Here is a 25,168-nt window from a genome sequence, read left to right on the forward strand (position 1 = left end):
TGAAGATTTCCTTCAGGAGATCATCTTTGTTCCAGTGCACACGACTCTAACTAGAATTTGGAGAGGCCAGGTGACACAGCGGGAAAATATCTGAACTGCAACTCAGGAGATAAGTCACAAATTGGAAAATTCTGAAAGGTTACATAATAGGTGAACATTTTTTGCAAGGGTATTTTTGTCAATTCATTTTAAATGGTACATTATTCAAGCAGAAATATTCCAGAAGAATTTAAGATCCTACAAAAATTAACAAACATCCTTCGTATTGTTTGTTCTATCTTTTCTCTCTTTGTTTTTTGCTTCTTACTTGATAGGCCCAAACTTTATTATAAGTGGGAAATTTTCAGTTTATGCTTTTATAAACTATATTATGCTTTTATTACTATAAAGTACTTATTATAGGATAATAAATAGATTGCTTATTTGTTCACAAAAAGTTTTTCCTGTATTTCCTATACAAACTGCTTATCTAAATTTGACTACCTCCCTTCAGGTAGCTGTGACTGGATTTGCTCACAATGGATGTGAACCAATGTGGTTTGCTCACAGTGGGTGTGAGCAAATGTGATGCATTCCACTTTCAGGCCCGGCCCTCTAATGAGAGCCAGCCCATGCTTGTTCTTTTTTGCCAGCTCAAGGCAGAGCAGCCTGGAGAACTTGGGGTCCATATACTGAAGAACACATGGGCAAGACAGAAGCAGCTTGGTTTCCTGAATCGTACTTGCAGGAAAACTGCCCATGGATTATAAACATTTTTTGAACTTTCCTGAGCAAGAGATAACTTTACCATGTAAAGTCACTGAGATTTTAATCCAGGAGCTATATTTTAGTTTTCAAATCAATAATTTAGTTGAAGTATAAATTATATAAAGGAAAATTAACCCTTTTGTGTATAGTTTTTGAGTTTTGGCAGCTGTATGTAGGCACTACTACACAATCAAGATACAGACTGTTCCATCACCTCCCCAAAATCACTCATGTTCTTTGTAGCCAATGTGTCTGATCACTGCAATCCCTGGCAGCCACCGGCCTGTTTTATTTGTCTAATTTTGCCTTATCTGAAATGTAAAATTCATGGTATCATACAGTACGTAGACCTTTTTTTTCCCATAAACATTTTGTATCCATCAATGACATTGCATGTATCAAGTGTTTATCCCTTTTTTTTTTGATGAGCAGTATTACATTGTATGGATGTATCAGATTGTTTAACCTTTCACCTGTTGGAGGGCATTTGGGTTATTTCCAGTTTGGGGCATTTATGAATAAATCCACCGTAAACGTTCACTTACAAATTTTTATGTGAACATACATTTTCACATCTCCTGAATAAATACCCAAGCATGGAATTACTGGGTGATTGTATGTACATCTTTATAAGAAACTGCTGAATTTTTCTGTGAAGTATTTGTACAATTTTTTATTCTTATCAGTAATGTATGAGTTCTAGTTGCTCTGCATCATTGCAAACAGCACTTGCTATTGTCAACTTTTTGTTTTGTTTGACCATTCTTTTAAGTGTGTAGCAGTATTTTGTATTAGTTTCTGCTGCTGCATGACAAATTACCACAAACCTAGCACCTTAAAGCAACACAAATTTATTATCTCAGAGTTCCTGTAGGTCAGAAGGCTGGGCACAGTTTGGCTAGGTACTCTACTTAGGATCTCAAAAGACTGAAATCAGGTATCAGTAGGACTACAAATTCTTCATCTGAGGCTCTGGGTCCTCTTACAAGCCCATTTAGGTCATTGGTAGAATACAGTTTTTTCATTGTGGGACTGAGGTCCCCATTTCCTCCATGGCTGTTGGCCTCAGGTCATACTTAGCTCCTAGAGATCTCCGGCACAGGCCATCTCATAAAATGGCAGTTTAATTCTTCTTTGAAGCCAATAGGAGCATGTCTCTTTGATTTCCTCCGTCTCTGACCACTAAACCCTCTTTTAAGAGATTACTTATTTGCATCAGGCCCACCAAGATAATCTTCCTTTGATTAGCTCAAAATCAACTGATGAGAGATCTTAATTATATCTGCAAAATCCCTTCCCCTTTGCCTTATAATGTAACCCAATCATGGGAGTGATAGCCTATCATAGTCACAAGCCCCACCCACACTAATAGAGAGGGGAATGTATTGTACAAGGGCAGGGTCATTGAAGGACCATTTTAGAATCCTTCTTACAAGGTAGCTCGTTTTCTTTTCATTTGCATTTCCCTATGGCTAATGATATTGAGCATCTTTTAATATACTTATTTGCCAACTTTATATCTTCTTCAGTGAAGTGTCTGTTGAAATATTTTATCCATTATTATTGGTTTGTTTGTTTTTTATAATTGAGCTTTAAGCGTTCTTACACATTCTTGATGCAAGTTCTTTATCAGATAAGTGTTTTACACATATACTCTCCCTCCTGTGCCTTGTCTTTTCATCCTCTAAACATTATTGTTTGAAGAGCAAAATTTTCGATTTTAATAAAGTCTATTTTATCATATTTTTTCTTTTATGCTTCATGCTTTTAGTGTAACATTTAAGAAACACTTGCCTAATTCAAGTTCACAAAGATTTTCTCCTACGCTTTATCTAGAATTTTTCTAGTTTTAGGTTTTACATTTAGGTCTATGATTCTTTTTAGTTAATTTTGTTTAGGGTACAAGGTATACTTGAGGTTAATTAGTTTGGTAATGAATATCCAATAGTTTCCAGCATCACTTGTGAAAAGACCATCCATTCTCCATAGCCTTTGCAACTTTGCCAAAAAATCAGTTCACCATATAAGTGTTTGTCTATTTCTGGACTCTATTCTTCACAGTTGATTTACGTTTCTATTCTTTCTCCAATGTAATACTATTTTTATACTGTAGTTTAAAAGTAACTAAAAGTCAGATGATATAAGCTGCCCAACTTTATGCTTCTTTTTCATATTTAGTGGTCTTTCAATGTTAAGTATAATGTTAGCTGTAAGTTTTATTTTTTTAGATGCCCTTGAATAGATTGAAGAAGTTCCTCTCTATTCCTAGCTTGCTGAAATTTTTTTTTGTAACATCTTTATTGGGGTATAATTGCTTTACAATGGTGTGTTAGTTTCTGCTTTATAACAAAGTGAATCAGTTATGCATATACATATGTTCCCATATCTCTTCCCTCTTGCGTCTCCCTCCCTCCCACCCTCCCTATCCCACCCCTCCAGGCGGTCACAAAGCACCGAGCCGATATCCCTGTGCCATGCGGCTACTTTCCACTAGCTATCTACCTTACGTTTGTTAGTGTGTATATGTCCATGACTCTCTCTCGCCCTGTCACAGCTCACCCTTCCCCCTCCCCATATCCTCAAGTCTGTTCTCCAGTAGGTCTGTGTCTTTATTCCTGTCTTACCCCTAGGTTCTTCATGATATTTTTTTTTCTTAAATTCCATATATATGTGTTAGCATACGGTATTTGTCTTTTTCTTTCTGACTTACTTCACTCTGTATGACAGACTCTGGGTCCATCCACCTCATTACAAATAGCTCAATTTCATTTCTTTTTATGGCTGAGTAATATTCCATTGTATATATGTGCCACGTCTTCTTTATCCATTCATCCGATGATGGGCACTTAGGTCGTTTCCATCTCCGGCCTATTGTAAATAGAGCTGCAGTGAACATTTTGGTACATGACTCTTTTTGAATTTTGGTTTTCTCAGGGTATATGCCCAGTAGTGGGATTGCTGGGTCATATGGTAGTTCTATTTGTAGTTTTTTAAGGAACCTCCGTACTGTTCTCCATAGTGGCTGAACCAATTCACATTCCCACCAGCAGTGCAAGAGAGATCCCTTTTCTCCACACCCTCTCCAGCATTTATTGTTTGTAGATTTTTTGGTGATGCCCATTCTGACTGGTGTGAGATGATATCTCATTGTAGTTTTGATTTGCATTTCTCTAATGATTAATGATGTTGAGCATTCTTTCATGTGTTTGTTGGCAGTCTGTATATCTTCTTTGGAGAAATGTCTATTTAGGTCTTCTGCCCATTTTTGGATTGGGTTGTTTGTTTTTTTGTTATTGAGCTGCATGAGCTGCTTGTAAATTTTGGAGATTAATCCTTTGTCAGTTGCTTCATTTGCAGATATTTTCTCCCATTCTGAGGATTGTCTTTTGGTCTTGTTTATGGTTTCCTTTGCTGTGCAAAAGCTTTGAAGTTTCATTAGGTCCCATTTGTTTATTTTTGTTTTTATTTCCATTTCTCTCTAGGAGGTGGAGCACGGATCTTGCTGTGATTTATGTCATAGAGTGTTCTGCCTATGTTTCCCTCTAAGAGTTTGATAGTTGCTGGCCTTACATTTAGGTCTTTAATCCATTTTGAGCTTATTTTTGTGTATGGTGTTAGGGAGTGATCTAATCTCATACTTTTACATATATCTGTCCAGTTTTCCCAGCACCACTTATTGAAGAGGCTGTCCTTTCTCCACTGTACATTCCTGCCACCTTTATCAAAGATAAGGTGTCCATATGTATGTGGGTTTATCTCTGGGCTTTCTATCCTGTTCCATTGATCTATCTTTCTGTTTTTGTGCCAGTACCATACTGTATTGATTACTGTAGTTTTATAGTATAGTCTGAAGTCAGGGAACCTGATTCCTCCAGCTCCTTTTTTCGTTCTCAAGATTGCTTTGGCTATTCGGGGTCTTTTGTGTTTCCATACATATTGCGAAATTTTTTATTCTAGCTCTGTGAAAAATGCCAGTGGTAGTTTGATAGGGATTGCATTGAATCTATAAATTGCTTTGGGTAGTGGAGTCATTTTTACAATGTTGATTCTTCCAATCCAAGAACATGGTATATCTCTCCATCTATTTGTATCATCTTTAATTTCTTTCATCAGTGTCTTATAATTTTCTGCATATAGGTCTTTTTTCTCCTTCGGTAGGTTTATTACGAACAGGCATTGTATTTTTGTAAACAATTCTTCTGCCTTGATTGAGATGATCATAAGTTTGTTTTCTCTTCTTCACTCTATTGATATGATAGAATTGCTTTGATTTATCATAATGTAGTAACATTTTTATATACTGCTGGATTCAAATTTTTACATATTTTTGCATCTATGTTCATGAGGGATATTGGACTGTAGGTTTGTTTTCTTGCAAAGGCACTATTTGATTTTGGTTTCAAGCTAATGCCAGCTTCATAAAATATGTTGAGAAACATTCACTTCTCTTCTACTTTATGGAAAATTTTGCATTGAATTGGCATTATTTCCTCCTTAAATGTTTGGTAAAAATTGCCAGTGAAGCCGTGTAGTGAACCTATCTAGGGTTTTCTTTGTTGGAAGGTTTTAACTACAAATTCAATTACTTTGGTAGATTTAAGACTATTTAGGTTATCTGTTTTTCTTGAGTGAGCTTAGGTTTTTGGCATCTTTTGGGGAATTTATCCATTTCACCAATATTTATGGGCATAAAATTGTTCTTGGAATTCCCTTATTATTATTCTAATATCTGTGGGTTCTTTAGTGATCTCATTTCTTCCATACCTGATATTGGTAAATTATGTCTTCTCTCTTTTTTCTTGCCAAGTCTGACCAGAGATTTGTCCATATTATTATTTTTTTTAAAGAATCAACTTTTTGGTTTTAATGATTCTCTCTATTGCATTTTTTGTTTTCAGTATTACTCTTTTATGTCCTTTTCTTTATTACTTCCTTCTTTATGTTTACTTTTGTTTTCATTTACTCTTCTTTTTCTAGTTCAGTAACATATAAACTTTGATTTCAGACTCTTGTTCTTTTCTAAAGTAAACGTTTAATACTGTATATTTCCCTCGAAGTACTGAGTTAGCTACATTCCAAGAATTTTGATACATGGTGCTTTTATTTCCATTTAATTTAGAATATTTTCTAAATTCCCTTGAGACCTCCTCTTTAGCCCATGATGAATATAGATGTGTGTTGTTTAATTTCCAAATGTGTATTTTCCACACTTACTTTTCATATTAATTTCTTGTTAAATTATGGTTGAAGTCAATACTTCATAACATACATTCTTCAGAAAATGACTCAATCTGCATCATCAATGACTATGATCTTCTTTTCATGTGTCCTTTCATGGAAAGGTTGTACACTAAATCAAGCTGGATGTTCTTAAAGTTAGAATCTATTCGGGACTTCTTAATTCTAGGTACTATTCTAAACACTTTCATTTGGGAATATTTTCATCTTCTTAACAAGCTTAGGAGGAAGTTAATATTATCCATACATCACAGATGGGTTAACTGAGGCACAGAGAAGTTAAATTCTCCAAGTTCACATAACTTGCAAGTAGTGGATTCAGGATAGGAACCTAGTTAAAGCGCACATTTGAACCTCTAAACTCTTTAGGATAGCAAGTTAGGATAGCAAGTTAGGAAGGGCATATGTTTATAAATAAAAGGAAAGGAGGTTTTTTTTTTTTTTTTTTTTTTTTTTTTTTTTTGCAGTACACGGGCCTCTCACTGTTGTGGCCTCTCCCGTTGCGGAGCACAGGCTCCGGACACACAGGCTCAGCGGCCATGGCTCACGGGCCCAGCCGCTCCGTGGCATGTGGGATCTTGCCGGACCGGGGCACGAACCCGTGTCCCTTGCATCAGCAGGCGGACTCTCAACCAGTGAGCCACCAGGGAAGCCCAGGAAAGGAGATTTTAATGAATATGAATTGTATACAGTAGTAGATTCATTACATTTGGAGATATATTTAATCTATGTAAATTATATATTTCAAATTTATTTTACTTTTACTGATATTTATTTGTTTTCAGAGCTATAAACTTAAATACCCTTAGTGACCACTCATATCTGATAAATATATAGTTCTTGATTAAATAGCCATTTTGCTGAAATACTATTTGTAAGTAAATTTTTCACTGACCAAATGATAATTAAAAGTTATATACTATAGTACTCTAGAAAAAGGCCTCTACATGTATTTATCAATAAATAAAAGTGTCTTATTCAATTATAACTTGTCAAGGAATATAATTATAAATTTGTGAGATCCTGGCAGTGTCAGAATGTTTCTGGAGTTACATATTTTCATAACTCTAATAGATCTCCAAACCTAATCTCATCTTGAAGCCAGAAAATATACTAAAGTGTTTGTGGTTAGTTTGATTTGTGGACTGTTTGGCCCTCTGCAAGTTTCGTAACTAGCAGCAAATCTCGTGGCTCCATTCTAGGGCCAAACCTCATTCTGGCATGCTACCATAGTTCAGTCATTTCTTTGAGAAGATGTGTTCTACTATTCAACCAAATAATTTTCAAGTGAATGCTGGTAATAACAACTAGGAATAAAGGGAGAATATCCCGTATTAACTTATACTGCATAACTGTACATTAGCTACTATTGTATTAAGTCTCATAGTGTTTTCCTGAGGTGCAGTTTTTATATTAGGGTGCCTCCTTCTTGAAATCAAGAGCTAAAATTTGTCATATTTTTTTCCTTCCTTCTTTTCAACCAATACTTATTTAAATACTTAGGCCAGGAGGCCAGGCACTTTGTTATAGAAGATTTTACACATCCCGGGCATGATTCAGAAAGAAAATGTAAATCATTTTTCTGCTGATTTTGTAGGCTCAGCTCTTTTTCTATTATCCCAGTAATCCTGGAGCATTTACAAATCTCTGGGCATGAAATTAGTAAATAAGCGTAGTGTTTGAGATACCATATTCATGAAATAAAAATAAATTCATTTATTATATAGTTAGTAAATTTAGTTAATATCAACTGTAAACACAAATATTAGGTCATTGATATAATAGTCCTATATTTCATTCCATTATTTTATATAGATCTTTGATTTTAATGAGTTCATGCATAATTTTGCATACCAATTTATCATCTGTCATTACTTTGTAAGCATTTGCTATGTTGTTTGCACAGCTATCATTTTTACAGAATACATAAAACTTTATCTAGTGAATGTCCTATAATTTATGTTTCTTGTTGTTAGACATTTCATTATCTGTTGGGTTGGCCAAAAGGTTCATTTGTTTTTTTCTGTAAAATGGCTCCAGTAGCGCTTAGTTGTCTTTAACTTCATTCGAAACAATTTTGTTAGACTGTATTGTGACAGCTGTCATATCAGCGTGCATTGAAAAAAAAAAAAAACTCATCAAAATTGGTGAATTTTTTGTAGCCATTTTAGTATTGAAGATGAAAGAAAAAAGCAACATTTTCGGCATATTATGCTTTATTATTTCAAGAAAGATAAAAATGCAACTGAAATGCAGAAAGGATTTGTGCAGTGTATGGAGAAGGTGCTGTGACTGATTGAACGTGTCAAAAGTGGTTTGCGAAGTTTCGTGCTGGAGATTTCTTGCTGTACAATGCTCCATGGTTGGGTAGACCAGTTGAAGTTGACAGTGATCAAATCAAGACACTAGTTGAGAACAATCAACGTTATACCACGCGGGAGATAGCCGACATACTCAAAATATCCAAATCAAGCGTTAAAAATCATTTGCACCAGCTTGGTTATGTTCATCTCTTTGGTGTTTGGGTTCTACATAAGTTAAGCGGACAAAAGCCTTCTTGACCATATTTCTGCATGCAATTCTCTACTTAAACATAACAAAAATGTTCCATTTTTAAAACAAATTGTGATGGATGATGTAAAGTGGATACTGTACAATAATGTGGAATGGAAGAGATCGTGGGGCAAGCAAAATGAACCATCACCAACCACACCAAAGGCCATGTTCATCCAAAGAAGGTGATGTTGTGTATGTGGTGGGATTGGAAGGGAGTCCTCTATTATGAGCTCCTTCCAGAAAACCAAACAGCTAATTCCAACAAGTACTGCTCCCATTTAGACCAACTGAAAGCAGCCCTCGATGAAAAGTGTCTGGAATTATTCAACAGAAAACGCATCGTCTTCCATCAGGATAACCCAAGACCGCATGTTTCTTTGATGACCAGGCAAAAAACTGTTACAGCTTGGCTGGGAAGTTCTGATTCATCCACCATATTCACCAGACATTACACCTTCAGAATTCCATTTATTTTGGTCTTTACAAAATTCTCTTAATGGAAAAAAATTAAATTCCCTGGAAGACTGTAAAAGACACCTGGAACAGTTCTTTGCTCAAAAAGATACAAAGTTTTGGGAAGATGGAATTATGAAGCTGCCTGAAAAATGGCAGAAGGTAGGGGAACAAAAGGGTGAATACATTGTTCAATAAAGTTCTTGGTGAAAATGAAAAATGTGTTTTTTATTTTTACTTTAAAAACCAAAGGAACCTTTTGGCACACCCAATATTTTTGCATAGGAAACTATCCCCCCAAATAATAGCTTAAAAGGCAATTATTTTGTTTAACCCTGATTTTTTGGGTCGAGAATTGAAACAGCATACCTCAGGGACATCTTATTTCTGATCCATAGAGTCTGGGGCCTTTGTCAGTATTGCTCAGAGGTGCCTAGTCAGCCACTCTGTGGCAGTTTTTTTACATCAGTCCACTCCACACCTGACCTGATCAGCAGTAAATCCTTCCCAGGTCGATCCTTACCCTGCAGTGGATACTGATTTGCCTTCCATTCCTGAAATGCTGCTTCCACCCCCACCACCTCAGGGCTTACTGAGATGCCTCATCTATTCACATGGTACCCGCACAGTGTGGCTTCAGACCAAATAACCTAGTTTCATGATAAATGAGGTGTTACAATAGACACTAGCATATGGTATGTTACTGGCCTTAACATATATTCCTCACCAGGAGGCAGCTGGCTGAAAAGAATATTGGAAAATGCTTATCTAAGGTACCAACTCTGGAATTTGTCCTCTTTCCTCTACGATTTGATATATTTACTAAATGTATGGTCATCATCAGGTACTGTGAACTTAATAGAATAATATTTGGGTTTTGAGAAAAGGAGCTGAGGTATTATTACCCCTTTTCATCCCTGTACCTTGTGGCTCAGTTGTGGAATTGTTGATTCTCATCTCCATGGTCTTGCATTCTGCCCAGATGTGAGATTCTGTTGTCCATGTGTATTCTTTTTACCAGGGCATACACTTCAAGTTCCACTGCACTTGCTGCTCTGACCACCATATCATATTCTACTCCTATATCCACGTGTCATGGGGTTAACTTCTCTGATTTCACCGTCAGTGGCAGTCATTTTTCCTCTAGTATTGTTGAAATATTCTGGTAAAGTCTCTTCCATTAAATGCAAAGTTAGAGCCTACAAAAGACAAGTAAGAACTATATATGGCAAAGTGGAAAGCAGAGAAAAGAGAAAGGAATGCTTTTTGTATTCCCCCCCCCCCATTTTACCTGTGACTATCAAGGCTTTTGATTAAAAATGGCAGCTAGCCTTTGAGAAAAACTGATCTAGTTTAAAGTTCCATCAGGAATATGCAAGAATGCCTGTTTCACTGCACCCTTGCCACCAATGAGTATTAAAAAAATGCTTGGTAGACAAAAATACTGTTGCCTTAATCTAAAATATTTTAGTACTAATATGATTAGACATTTTGCATATGTTTAGTGGACATTCTTAAAGCTCCTTCTTTGAATGAATGTAATGTCATTTGCCCAACCATTTTATTGGGGCATTCTAGACATCTTCAACATACAGCAAGAACTAGCTTTGAGAACTACTTTGCTTACCACTCAGAGAATGAAACACACACACACAGACATATAGACAGATACACATTTGCAGATGGTCAGTAGTTCCTGAAATATTACATGTCTTATCTACATTTCATCTCTCATAAACAGTAGTTAACTGTTCCATAAGATTATTACATAATGTTATAATCATCTGATTAATAGTAGAGGAACCAAAAATACATACTTTTTAAATAAAAGTAAAGGTAAAGTAAAATGAGGAAAAGCTACACAACATATTGGTAAATTTAAAAGCACATAACATAAAAGCAGAATTTCTTGGTCTCTGAGCTACACCTTAGAAGTACATGAGGCACATTAGGAAGATGAATCAGAGTATTATGTACTATTTTATAAATCCTGCTTATGAGTGACCTAAATACAGCTGTTCCCAAGTGACCTGAGAGAGACAGATTCCAAGGGTTGGTAAAGTTACAGCCATGCAACAGCTTGAGCTGTGGGAGAGTTACATCAGTAGTTCTTAAAAACCTTGCTCTGGGAGGGCCAGCATGATTGTGGGGGGGCAAAGACTGTAAATATAGCCTGGGTCTTACTGTCTCTGGAAAAACATCATGAATCAACACAACACTCTTCTGGAGCTGACTTCCTCGTAATGTGCCTCCAGATTATCAGTCCTTAGAAACCTGGAGCCACAAGATGACATTTAACTTTGAACTCTCTTCTTTGAATTTAGCAAAGCAAGTGCTAATGAGGTACAGAAGCTAGGATAATAATTGCAAAAGTATTAGTTAGTACTCTTGTAGTTTCCAACAGAGGCTAGTGAAGTTACCAAAGAGCAAGAATTCACATTTGATCATAAGCTAATTGAAGAATCCTTCTTGACTTTTTAAAGTAACCAGAAGTAATGAAAAATTAGGGGTTTAAATGGCAAAGCAAATTTCAGGCACTTAATAGCTGCTAAAAATATTTAGACTTAAAATATCATTTAAAAAATAGTTTTCCTTTCCTCCAACTCTAAGAACATGGTATTGGTACTAGTATTGTGGTATTTCCCATATACTGCCATATATTATATTACGATCAGTTCCTTACCAGATTGTATGTTTTGTGGGAATCAGGTCTAGGGTCCACGAGACATTCACCTCTATAGTCACTGTTGCATTTTGAATATGTCCTGATCAGGGCTAAATAGATGAGTACCACATTCATTAATGACTACCATTTAAGAAAACAAACAACAAGGTTGTTTTGTTTTATTTTTTACCAACTTTACTTCTATATACTTCTATATACTTGTGTAAAGTACTTCATAAATTTTAAGCAGCTGTAAATACTTTGGAAATCACCATTCTTGTACATTTGAAGGGTAATTTGTTAAATCATCAGAAATATAAGAATCTGAATATAAAATGGGCTTAACCGTGTCTTCTATTGTGAAAAAGTGAGAATGCAATCAAACATATATTTTAATGTCTAACATTATATTTGTCTGAAATATTTCGCAATAAAGTTAATTTAAAAAGAGATTTGAATATGCCATTTTCAAGTCAATTTTTTATTTTAACAAATATAAAGAATATAACTGCAGTCTTTGTACTATTTTGGATGATAAAGGAAGAAGGCATTTGACATTTGGAATTTTGAATTAGGCAATAAGGTTTTCGTGGCACTAATTATAAAGTAGGTTGTTATATGATTTTAATTCCAAAGCATGTGTTACCTGTTGCTCTTTTAATGTCTGTGGCTTGGTAGTACTTTGAGGAGGGTGAAAAGACCAAATTGTAAAGGAAAAAAAAAAAAAAAAAAAAAAAAACAGTCCTAGCTGTTTTACCAATGTGTATTAACACTGAAATTTTTCTTTTTCTTTCTTTTTTTAAAATTATCACCCTGTCAAAATTAAATGTGCAATTCACAGGAAATTTAAATGCTAGTTAAAATATTTCAGTATAGTTAAAGTCTCTTTGAATTTCCAGATGCATTATTTCTGCAGTAAATTTTATAAAATGTAAAATTAATTTAATTTTTTGTATACACTATTTACTCACTTTGGGTCTATCATCCTAATAGTAGTGTTTGGTACTTCTTGGCTATTTTGTTAAACAGGAGCTTTTCTTTATTTTAAATTCTCTAACACAGGATTTTTTTTCCTAATTCAAGCAAAATATCTGAATTTTTTGCCTGTTACCTGCATCTTTTTGTTCTACTTGTGTCTGTGTTTGAAGTTAAATATCTATACCATATTACCTATATCTAAATGGTCTGATGGAAGTGAAATAGGATTTTGTAACTTCAAAGAACAGTATAAGAGATGGGTAAAGAACAGGGAAACAGAAATTCAGAAGGAAACAGATTGTTCTCCCTCAGGGAAAAGTAAAAAAAAATTTGCAAAAGAACTGGTCTCTTTTTTTAATCTCTGGGATGAAAACGGTAACCATAGAAATAACAATAAAACTTAGGCTTCCTTGTCAGAGAATATCTCCTGGTGAATGACAATCCTCGATACTATTTTTAGATCTCTGACCTTGTAGCCTTTCCCAATATTTTAGAATTTCTAGAGAGAATACACCTGTGCCATTCATGAACTAGCAAGTTGGCCTGAAAATTAAAGCAGAGCTAAAAATTTGAACTTCTTACAGAGATAGAATACATGATACAAAGCATAACAGTCAGCTTTCTATAGGGGATGGGAGAGAAGAAGAAAGGGTTGAGACTCATTCCTTACTCATATCTTTACCGGTTACGTTCTTTCTGTTCATAAGGCATAAAAACTCCTTGACTAGTTTAAGAGAAAACTTAGTGAAAGAACAGAAAATTAGCTTATGAAATTTAGGAAAACAAGTAACCCAGACTTGAAAGCAGGAACTAAACTACAGCAACAGAATTTTGTACATTTTTCTTTCTAGAATGCTGTTCTTACTGAGAGTTTACTCCACTGACTCTTGGTCTTGGGGTTTTTATCTACCAAACATCCTGGAAGAGAGTCTGAAGGGATCAAGTTAAATCAGGTGACTACTCCTGAATCAATTTTCTGTGACCAACCACAAGTTCAGGAAGGATGAATAAAACCAATCAGAGGAACTCCGCTACCCACACCCCCTACTTGGGAGACAGTTCCCGGGGAAGGGGGAAACATTTGTGCAGGGCCATCATTTTAAAAGGCACTGCCAGGATATCCATATGATTAGGGTCAACATTCAAAACTACCATGCTCAGGTCATAAATTACTAAACAGACTTGAGTATAGCAAAACCAGTGACTCCACTGCTAAAGAAATTCATTCATTTATCCACTCATTAATTTATTTACACATTAATTAAGCATTTATTATGAAAGAGACATTATGCTATATAATTAGGATATAAAAATGAATGAGATACAACCTTAGTTTTTAAGAGTTTATGGTTTACTGAAAAGAACAAAACTTGCATGTATTAAAAATAAACGTAAAATCTTCAATGATAAGAATAATTAAAAATGCTAAGCAGTGAATTTAAGTTTGAGGGGAACAGAATGCATTTTATGTATTCATATTCTCCTAAATTCAGTGTGACCAGGACTCTCCCAGGATCCATATTTAAAGCAAGCGTAGCAGATCCTGTCTCTTGCATCTGTGTCTGTGTTCATATGCTATGGGTTTCCTGCCTCTCTCTGTTGCACTCATGTCACTTTTATTTTCAAATGAAAGGCCTTGGTTTTCAGATTAAAGTGTCCTCCCAAAGATCTCTCTGATTTCCATATCCCGTCCGCCTGCAAATGATCGGTGCCTAAAATTTCCCTATTGCACAGTTGTATCTACTGTCCCCAAGAAGAGAACAGAAATGAACAATACCATGATAACAGTAATTCTTTATTTTTTCAGTTTTGTTCAGAGCTTACATGGTAAGAAAAAGTAGAATGCAAAGGAAGTTCTTTAATCTCCTTCTTATGTCCAGCATGACGCCTACCTGAGGCCCGTGCAGGGATTAACAGATGTAAAAGCTGAATGAATTTTTTCATAAATACAATGTTTTGATTTTTAAAAAAGTTGTTAGGCTTGTTTCCAGCTTCTGCAATTAGAAATATGAATGTAATATAGCTGGTTTGCATTTACTGCAATAATTTAATTCCTGTTTAAAGAGGAGTGTTCCATATATTTGAAACATGCAGTGAAGTATCAATACTTTCATATTCAGACACATGTGTATTTTCTTATTCAGTAATGATTTTGTGTCTATAAGACACTGTCTCTGTATAATAAGAAATGTATATTTTACTTAAACATCTGATGTTATATAAAATCACCTGATGTCCAAATACTTACCTACCCTGATTTGAAAAGGATAGCTCTAGAGAAACTATATGTAAATAATAAATAAACATAAGGGTTTCAATAAAAGGAATTGAAGGTTGGTATATATTCAGTTATACAGTTGGCCCTCTTTATCAGCGGGTTCAGTGCCCATGGAGTCAACCAACAGTGGATTGAAAATATTACAAAAAAATCCAGAAATTTCCAAAAAGCAAATCTTGAACTTGCTGCATTGCCAGCAACTATTTACATAGCATTTACATTGTATTTACAACTATTTACATAGCATTTACATTGTATTAGGTATTACAAGTAAACTAGAGATGATTTAAAGTATACAGGAATGAGTATACATAGGTTATACGCAAATAGTAAATCATTTTATGTAAGAGAATTTTGGTGTCCGCAGGAGATACTGGAACAAATCCCCCACAGGTACTGAGGGACAGCTGTATGTGTTGTGAAATGATCATGCTAAATCCAGTTAACATCCATCACCACACATAGTTGCAGCGTTTTTTCTTGTGATGAGAACTTTTAAGATCTACTCTATTAGCAACTTTCGGATATATAGTACAGTACTATTAACTTCAGTCACAGTGCTATACTTTGTGTCCCCATGACTTATTTATTTTATAACAAGAAGTTTGTACCTTTTGCCACCTTCACCCGTTTCTCCTTTGTCTTTAATTTTTTTTTTAATTAAGTTATTTATTTTTGCTGTGTTGCGTCTTCGTTTCTGTGCGAGGGCTTTCTCTAGTTGCGGCGAGCAGGGGCCACTCCTCATCGCGGTGGGCGGGCCTGTCACTGTCACCGCCTGTCTTGTTGCGGAGCACAGGCTCCAGATGCGCAGGCTCAGTAGTTGTGGCTCACGGTCCTAGTTGCTCCGCGGCATGTGGGATCCTCCCAGACCAGGGCTTGAACCCGTGTCCCCTGCATTGGCAGGCAGATTCTCAACCACTGCGCCACCAGGGAAGCCCTGTCTTTAATTTTAATCATCATGAATTTTAAGTTTAATTTTAATCATCATCTTTAATTTGAGGGGAACATCCATGAATAAATATAATGGGTAATTATGTAGGGGAAGACAGTACAATGTGAGGAGGCAGAGCATGAGTCCTGAAGTCAGACTGTAGGGCGTTGCTTAATTTCTCAGTGTCTCATTTTCCTCACCCATAAATAAGAATTATAGTAACACCCACTTCCTATGGCCCTTGTGGACCTTAAATGGAATAATACATATAAAGTGCTCAAGACAATACCTGTCACATAAAAAGCAGTCATGAATATTAGCTATGACTATTATATTCTATGAGGCAATTGGAATAATTTTTAGAAATATTTTTTCATTGACATAAGTCTTAGTTGCCACCATTTTAAAATCTTCAATATACATTCATTTAGCAAATATTTTTCCAGTACATATATTACGACTGTTAGACTATATTATATACTTTATTAGATATTGGCGACACAAAGATGGCTGCTCCATTCAGAGAGCTTAAGAACTAAACTAGGGAGGCAGTTTGTGACAAAAAAATCCATTACAGTATCATAACTGGAATGGTGGAAGTAGGCATGGGATGCCATTCGGATGCATGGGAGACAGGGATATCTCAAATCTCCCTGTGTGTAAGCAACCAGAAAGGCTTCAGAGAGTAGTTGCCATGAGCTGAGTCTTTAAATCTTGCGGTGTGTTCACCCAAATGTTGGCCGGGAGAAAGGTTGAAATCTAAGTGGGTGGAATATCATGGACAAGAGGGATAAAGCGTTGTAGTGAACTTTGGGAATTGTAAATAATTTTGTAAAAACTAATGTACAAAAAGATGGAGAGAGATGAAGCTTGATATTTGAGCAGAGTCGTTTCTTGTGCAGTCTTAACGGCCGTGCTAAGATATCTGAGCTTGGAGACCATACGTACCTGATACAGCGAGACTTATTTAGAAAGTTAAATTCAGTGAATTTAGTTTACTTATTGATTATATTTACTTTTATCCTCTGTCTCCTCCCACTAGAATGTAAACTCAAGAAAGACAAGGATTCTCATCTTTGTCCCCCAGCATTGAGTAGTGCCTGACACATGACAGATGTTCAATAAATATTTGCTGAATAAATTGAAATTTCAACAGTCCAGGTAAAAGGAAATGAGAGTCCGAATGAAAGTAGTATTATTGAAGCCCAAAAAAATAGATTTTAAAGAGCACAAATATCAGAATTTATGACTGATTAGATAATGGTGAAGAAACCAGAGATTTTTTTTAGCAAATACTCAGTGTCCAAATTGAATATTATATCAGTTCCTGAAAGGGTTATTTAAGAGGAGAAAAGTCTGGTGTGAGGAGGAAGGTGGTCAGGGCATATAGGAGTTTAGTTTTTGACTAGTTGTTCTCGAGGGACATACAGGTGGGGAACTTACAGATGTCCAGGAAGTACTTAGTTGTATGGTTCTCAATATTATTATGGTTATATTTAATGAATTTGTGAATATATTTAAATCCAACATCTGAATGAATGTCCAGCATCTCCAACCAGGTATCAGTAACTGCTGAATGTCTAGTACTGTGTATTTTTTCCCTATTTCCCTTACCCCTTTCCACTCCTCTGACCCCTTTGCTCTGCTTACTCTACTTATGTCTTTAACATATATATATTTATTATATATTAATTATTAATATATATTACTCTGACTAATGTGCTCTGACTATAACTTGAATTATTGCTATCCCAGGTGTAAAGAATGTATTACGTCTAGTAGTAAATCAGAGATGATAAAGTTAAAGGTTTTTAGATAATTGGCTATCTTTTCTGAGATTGTTCTGGTATAAATGTTAGATGTTTTAAAAACATTTTACACTTTAAAGCATTTTGGTAAAATTTTCTCTTGCACAGAAATACAGGATTATCCATTCAGCGTGTGTATTTTTTATTTGACTCTGATACATTCCAATAAATCAATTGCATGGGCCCTAGTTGAACCAGCTCCTTTTGTTTTTTTGGTTTTTGGGGTTTTTTTTACATCTTTATTGGAGTATAATTGCTTTACAATGGTGTGTTAGTTTCTGCTGTATAACAAAGTGAATCAGTTATACATATACATATGTTCCCATATCTCTTCCCCCTTGCATCTCCCTCCCTCCCACCCTCCCTATCCCATCCTTTTGGATCTAAGTGTCTCTGCCATAACGAACACTGTACTTTGTAAGGGAATATAGGAATTTATATTTGTATAGGAATTTTAAATGCATGATGCTTATTGATCCTCCTAATCACCGTGTGAAGCTGGAGTATGGGAGATTATCATCTCTGTGCTATAGAAGAGGAATTTAGGTGGTAGCAGATTCACCCAGTAAACAATAGAAAAGCAGGTCTCAAAGCCAGGGGCAGCTGAATACGAGTCTACTCTCTTTTCCCCTGCACTTACTTCCTCGTCATCCATCTCCTACCCAGAGGCCTTACCCAGGTGGACACTAGGCATGAACTGCAAGAGAGATAATACGTCTGGACAAAATTAGCATTGATTGCAGATGTTAACAAGCAACCACAAAACGTATGAAATGAAGAATACTTAAAGTTGCATAAGATTAAACTTATGCTGCTATATTGCAAAATGCATCCCAGAATAACTCTCATATTCTGTACAGGAGTTATTTCAAAACCTTCCTAGCTTCCAAAGCCTCTACCACAACATCAGCCAAAATTCAGAGATCCAATGGAAGCCATAAGCCCCCTACCCCCACCCCACTACCCGCTTATCTGTACCCACATATGCTTCATTCTTTCCCCAAGATCTCACATAAAATGTTACTGCTCTTCCATCCAGTGTTAATAACATCCCTTGTGGCCTGGATTCGTCAACTTACTCAGAGACTATATTCTTTTAATTATACTCAAGTCTATCCAATATTGAAGCAAATAAATGAGTAAACAAATAATTATGGATAAAACTAAAATGCTGCTCTGTAAATCTTTTATGCCTTATAAGCTGCTGAATTTCTTTCGTGCTCTAGTCATGTCTATAAAAAGGAGTCTGTCTGTCCTTCACTTCCTAACCTCTCTATTTTCCAGGCCACTGACTACACTATTCTGTTTTAGTGTGGTTGACCAATAACCACCTAATTGCCAAGGCTGATAGACTTTTATTTTCAGTACTTTTTTTCTGTCCTCATTTTACCTGATTTTAATGTCACTTCTGACTGTAACTATATTCCCTTTAAAATACATTTCTCTTACTGCCTCCCTAAATGTTCTCTTTTCTTATACTTTTAATAATTATTATTTAGGTTGCTTCTCTTTTGCTGGTTATTCTTTATTTGTTGGTGTCCTTCAGGGTTCCATGCTCAACTCTGTTCTCATGTTCTCATCTTCTCTTATGACTTCACTTCCATCTATATGTTGGTGGCTTCCAAGTTTCTTCTGTCATCATGCATCACTCTGTTCAACATCACACATATCTCACTTTCTCCTGAATACTTCCACTTCTGTGTGACACTGGCATCTCGAGTTCAATATGCTTAAATTAATTTTATGATTCTTCCCAAGCACCCACCTCCTGTAAACGTCTCCTTGTCCTATATTTTTATCTCGTTGCATGGCATCACCATCCATCCAAGTCTTCCAACCCATATGCTAAGAATCATTCTTAGCTCTACCAACACTTTTATCCCATCCCTAAACCTGTAAGGCTCTTAATTCTTTCCATCCTACTTCTTAAATATCTCTCAAATCCACTGAAGTTTCTCCAGCTCCGAAGCCACTGCCTTATTTTAGATCTGCATTATTTCCCAAGTGGATTATTTCAGTGGTTCTTCCAACCCATTCTCCATACTGCAGTTAACAGTCTTTCTAAAACTTATCTCTTTTATGCCAAGTTCCTATAAACAAACCTTGAGAGATTTTGTTCCCTTCAAATTACAGTCCACTTTTTAAAAACTAAGTTCACAGGACTTTTGGAGATTTAGTTGCTGACGTACTTCTCCAGCCATTGGTCTGTTGCTCCTTCATTTGGTCAATTCTTGTGCATCCTTAAAATCTTTGCTGAGACATCACTTATTACAGGTAGTTTTCCCTCATTCCTCTGTTTTAGGTTAGGGGCCTGTCCTCTGTGCTCCCACACACTTCCATGTTTACATTTAACAGAGTATTTATCGTATATTGTATCATCTCTTTATCTCTCTTTACTGTTAGCTCCTTTTGCTTGGTGAACCCAGAATGTGCCATGAGATAAAAATTTGTGAGATGCCTGAATATAATGTATATTTAGTGGGGGCATACTGCCTGACAAGCACTACTCTAGGCATTGAGCATACAACTGTGAAAAATACAAAGTCCCTGCCCTCAGAGAGCTTACATTCCAGTAGGGATAATAAATAAATAAACTTGTATTCTAAGTGGTTAAAAAAGTAGAGTCATTAAAAAACCTCTATCCAGTTCTTTTTTGTAACAACCAGAAAGACAGCTATTCTTCAAATTGCAGGTTTTATTTGTAGTACCAAAATTTCTGATTAAGTGTAAAAATTATACTAAGCTGGAAGTTTTATCTATAAACCTCATACCAAACTTCAGAATGTCTCCAAATGTGTATGATTTAATGTAAGTATGATGATCATCTGATAAAACTCATAGAAAATACTGTAAACAATTCCAATTACATTGGCTTAAAACATTTAAAATCAAACTTTGCATATAAAATTTATTTCAGAAATCTCAAACCATAAAGTATGCAAAGAAAATGGGCTATGAATGGATGAGAGTCTAAAAAAGTGTCTAATTTCTAATTCCAGCTGCAAGGAAAAGAATGTCAACTATGTTAGACTGTGGCTGTGTCTGCATCCACAAACTGATTTTAAAAATGATTGAATTCATTTAAATGGCCAGTTATTTTGACGAAACCAACAACCCAAAGGGCCAAATCTAGTCAATACCTGGTTGTTTGCATTCAGCCTACTTGCCCCCTCAGTTTGGTTCTTATGTGTAGATAGTCTGTGTATCAAGAATTCAGGGTGGGCCACTAATGTCATTTTGTGAAAACAACACGCTACCAAATAAGAGTGTTTTCTGGCCATTTGCTCTTGGCCACCCACGTGTCTGAGAATGCGGTACACTGGGCTCAGTACCTTAGGACCTCATATTTTTTCTCATCTTCTGAAGGTGTGGGAAGAAATAGTTTGATTGGAAAATAGTCAACCTGGTGGTTATGGAAACATAGTTACCATAGAAGCTTGTTATCAATCCAAGGATCAACCAGCAAGGGCTGCTACCTAAGGACCCAGCAATTTGTACTTTTCCTTAATTAACCTGACTGGTCTGTTAGATAGAAACGTTTAGTCAAAAGCATAGACTTGCATACAATTTTTTTTAAAGTGAAGCGACTTTGCTTTTGAATTGCATTTGTTTCTGTAACAATTCCCCAGCTTTAGTTTCTGTCAAATAAAAGGCCAACTAGTATTTTTCTAAATACAAACACCAACAAATATGCTTACTGCGATTACTATAGCTGCCTTTTTACTATTGTTAGGAGATATTGAAGGCTTAATTGCTTGTATTTCTTGTAATGCTGATTAAAAACAGAAATGAACACATACAATTCAATGAGGACTGTGAGAAAAACAGTGTACGGCTGAAGGTGTAGTCTTATGGTCCCACTGACCCTCAGGCGGGGTTATTACAATGTTAATGAATAAAACTACAAAATGTATACTGAGGATACAATATACTACTATTTTAGTTTACTTTCACGATGTCTGTTCCTTACACCTAATCAGTACATCTTATTGCTCAACCGCGTCCAAAAGTAAAAATTTATGGTTGGAACCTAATACATATTTGATCCTATCCTACCAGGCAGGTCAAAAGTCTTTTTGGTGAAACAGGTATGAAATAGATGTGACATTATCATTACAAATTTAAGTTGCCCTGACTAATCATTCCGTGTGGTTTAGAGATAGAAATAGTATAGATGGCAGAACTAGAAGAGGAGGTGCTAATTCATTTGCTCATTCTTAGACATTTACATTGGGAAGAAATGACTGGAAAAACAATCATTTATTATTCTTTAGGACACCCGAGTCAGCAAAATCACCTGCACATGGTTGAGAGAGGGGTCCCTCATAGTGCAGATTTTGTGTTTGATTTTACAGAGAACTCAAAAGCCAGTAGCTGTGGATGGCATTTATATTTAGTAAGAGTGCAATATACTCGTTTGAAGTTGGGAGATGAGTATTTATTGAAACAGCTGGCAAATCAGCAAGAAAATGCTGATTTTGAAAAAACTATTCTTCTTCTGTGGAATCAGACCTACTGTATTTAGCAACACTATTATAATTGAACACAAAAACTGCATTAAAATACCATTAAGAAGGAGACAGAAATCCAGAAAAATAAGAGAATTCTAAGTTAAAAGCTGTCACAGCAGTCCTGAGTCAGCTCTTTTAAGAATAAATGCACAAATGCACAAATGATCTTTCAAGTATGACACCAGATGAACCCACTGGACTCTATTTCCCCATCACTTGTAGCCGCTGTCAAATGCAACCAGCACATTTTTCCAGGCTGACCTACCTACCCATAGCTCATCTATCTCTAAACTCAGGAGCACCGATTCCATCCTTTGATGGAATTAAAACACCAGGAAATTGGATGAAATTTAATTTCAACCTGCCGCAAATACAGCTTAACCTTTCCCTGAAAATAATCTATGTATTAGTAAAGGACATTCTGTAACTCCAACCAATCCTCATGCCACCACATAGAAACACAGACTGTACTTTTGTACAGACATAAGGAAACCAAAGGATACTAGGTCAATTTTTTTTCTAAGGAGAATACTGGGAACTGCTTAATTTATGTAACTTACTGAAGGTCACAAAATTGGTTTGTGGCTAAAAACAAATCTTATGACTTTCAATCCAGTGTCCTTTCGACCACACTCTTTGCCCTCTCTAGTTTGTCAGTGATGGTTGTTGCTATGTTTAAAATAAAGATAGACTTTGTCCCAACCCTGGCCCTTAAAGGCAACTAGGAGGAAGGACAGGAGTGGGTATAAACAGTAGGACATTTTGTGAAGCACTTAACTGTTACTATTTTCTCCTCCTGCATTTAATAGTGACAGCAGTCGAGTAGGGTTCGTCTACCTCCCCGCACAGGCCAGGAAAGTCCTGTGGCATGCCACTGAGCAGTTTCCAGAGCAACAGGCCATTTCTGTGCCTTCTGCTACCCTGGAAAAATCAGGAAAATATAGGCCATGCAGAAGTGCAAGATGCAGATGGCTGAGAGTTCTCCTGGTGTAGCTCAGCTCTGAACCAGGCCCATCTTTTTTCTTCTTTTAATATTTATTTATTTTATTTATTTATTTTCCTTATTTTTTTTTGGCTGTGTCGGGTCTTAGTTGCGGCACACGGGATCTTTGTTGGGGCACACAGCATCTTTTCGTTATGGATCGTGGTCTCTTTGGGTTTCTCTTTAGTTGCGGCGTGCAGGCTTCTCTCTAGTTGTGGCATGCGGGGTTTCTTTGTCTGGTTGTGGCACGTGGACTCCAGGGCACGAGGGCTCTCTCGTTGAGGTGCACAAGCTCAGTAGTTGTGGCGCGCGAGCTCGGTAGTTGCCCTGTGGCATGTGAGCTCTTAGTTCCCCGACCAGGGTTCGAACCTGCGTTCCCTGCATTGGAAGGCGATTCTTTACCACTGGACCACCAGGGAAGTCCAACCAGCTCCATTTTAACGTCAGAAGTCCATCTGACTATTCCTCAGAAATGTGCTAATGGTTTTTCTTCTAAAAAAAAAAAGTTAGAAACTCTCTGGAGATCCAATTGAATTTCACCTTTATGTATACAGTCTAAGATAAATCTCATTCTGATTGTATAAAGTATACCTGGATCTAGCTGTTGATAACTCTTTGTGGAATATCAACTGCTTTGGGGAGCATTGGCTTCCCAGGATGCAACACTGGAAGTCCATGTGGCTTGGCAATACCAATCTCTACTTAGATCCTAATCTCTGTTAGAACTTAGGAGACTGTATAGGTGGTGCCAGTGGGTTCCAAGAGGCTACTTTTTTGTGTCTAGCCTTATTCCTCAAAAGTGCAATCCTGCCGCTTCCCACACCCTCAAGGTTAGAGATGGGTTTATCTAGAACATAGATCCCTAGCCCTCACAAAATCCAATCATTTTTCACCTTTAGAGAGACCAGAATTTACTGATTAAGATTCCTACATGACTCTGGGAAGTTTAGCAGGTAAGAAACAGAAAATTTGAGAACTTACTCCTGAGTTGAGAGCTCAGTGAATGTTCTTGTGGTTGAAATTTTAAACCTAACTTAAACTTGTGAATATTCAAGTTCATACCTTCTTGACAAAGCATGACCTCCCTTTCTTCATGGAGAAAAATTCTAAAAACTTTAAAAGTTACATTTTAAATCATTTTAATTACAAATGAATTCAAAACATAAGGATGAAATGTCTCTGAAATTGCACATAGCCACTAATACTAGAAGAAAGAAGATGGAAACAACTTCTTTTAGACTTCATCAAACCATAAATATCCAATATTCTTTTGGAAAATTTGGAGGGTGGTGTGCATAAATTCTTACAGTTCCTTATTTTTTTTAATATGAAATAGAATTGAGGAGAACTTTGTATTGAATGTTTGTAGTAAAAACCTCAAATTTCCTCTAGAGAGGTGTTTTCACTTCTTTTCCTATTCTGCTTTATGCTAATATATTTTAATTCTGCTAACCATATGTATTATTAAGAGAACCATTAATAAATCTTTGTAAGAAACATGGCTTTGGTCTTACCAAATTCTGGGGATGAGTCTGTGGTTTTTACCATGGATTGCCTACAACTTTTGTTGGGTCAAATTTGGTGAGAAGTCTAAACAATCCTGAACCATTACTACATTATTTTTTAATAGTCCCATATCAGTGATATTGAACATTTCCATACTTGGATTTCAGGCACATTGATTTACCTGACAGGCTTGATATAATCTTCCAATCTATCTTTTAGTAAGTTTTGTCTACCTTTACTTAATGGCATTTATTTTGGCATTTCATTTTTCTTCTAGCAGTTTCTGTATGGATTTTTTGAAGGAATGTTTTTAGTGAACACTTGGCATTGAATGTAATGTTACTTTTATAATTTTGTTGAGAAACAACATTAATTGAGTGCTTATTCCACGCACAAATATGCAAAAGATTTATATCTATTGAGCTTTTGCATTTGGGAACTTTTCGCACAGAATTGTAAGCCCAATAGTAGCTTCTTTCCAAAGGCAAATGTTCTATACCTTTTGTTGCCCTTTC

This window comes from Delphinus delphis, chromosome 3 (genome assembly GCF_949987515.2).
Source record: "Delphinus delphis chromosome 3, mDelDel1.2, whole genome shotgun sequence".
In the NCBI taxonomy this organism is placed as follows: domain Eukaryota; kingdom Metazoa; phylum Chordata; class Mammalia; order Artiodactyla; family Delphinidae; genus Delphinus; species Delphinus delphis.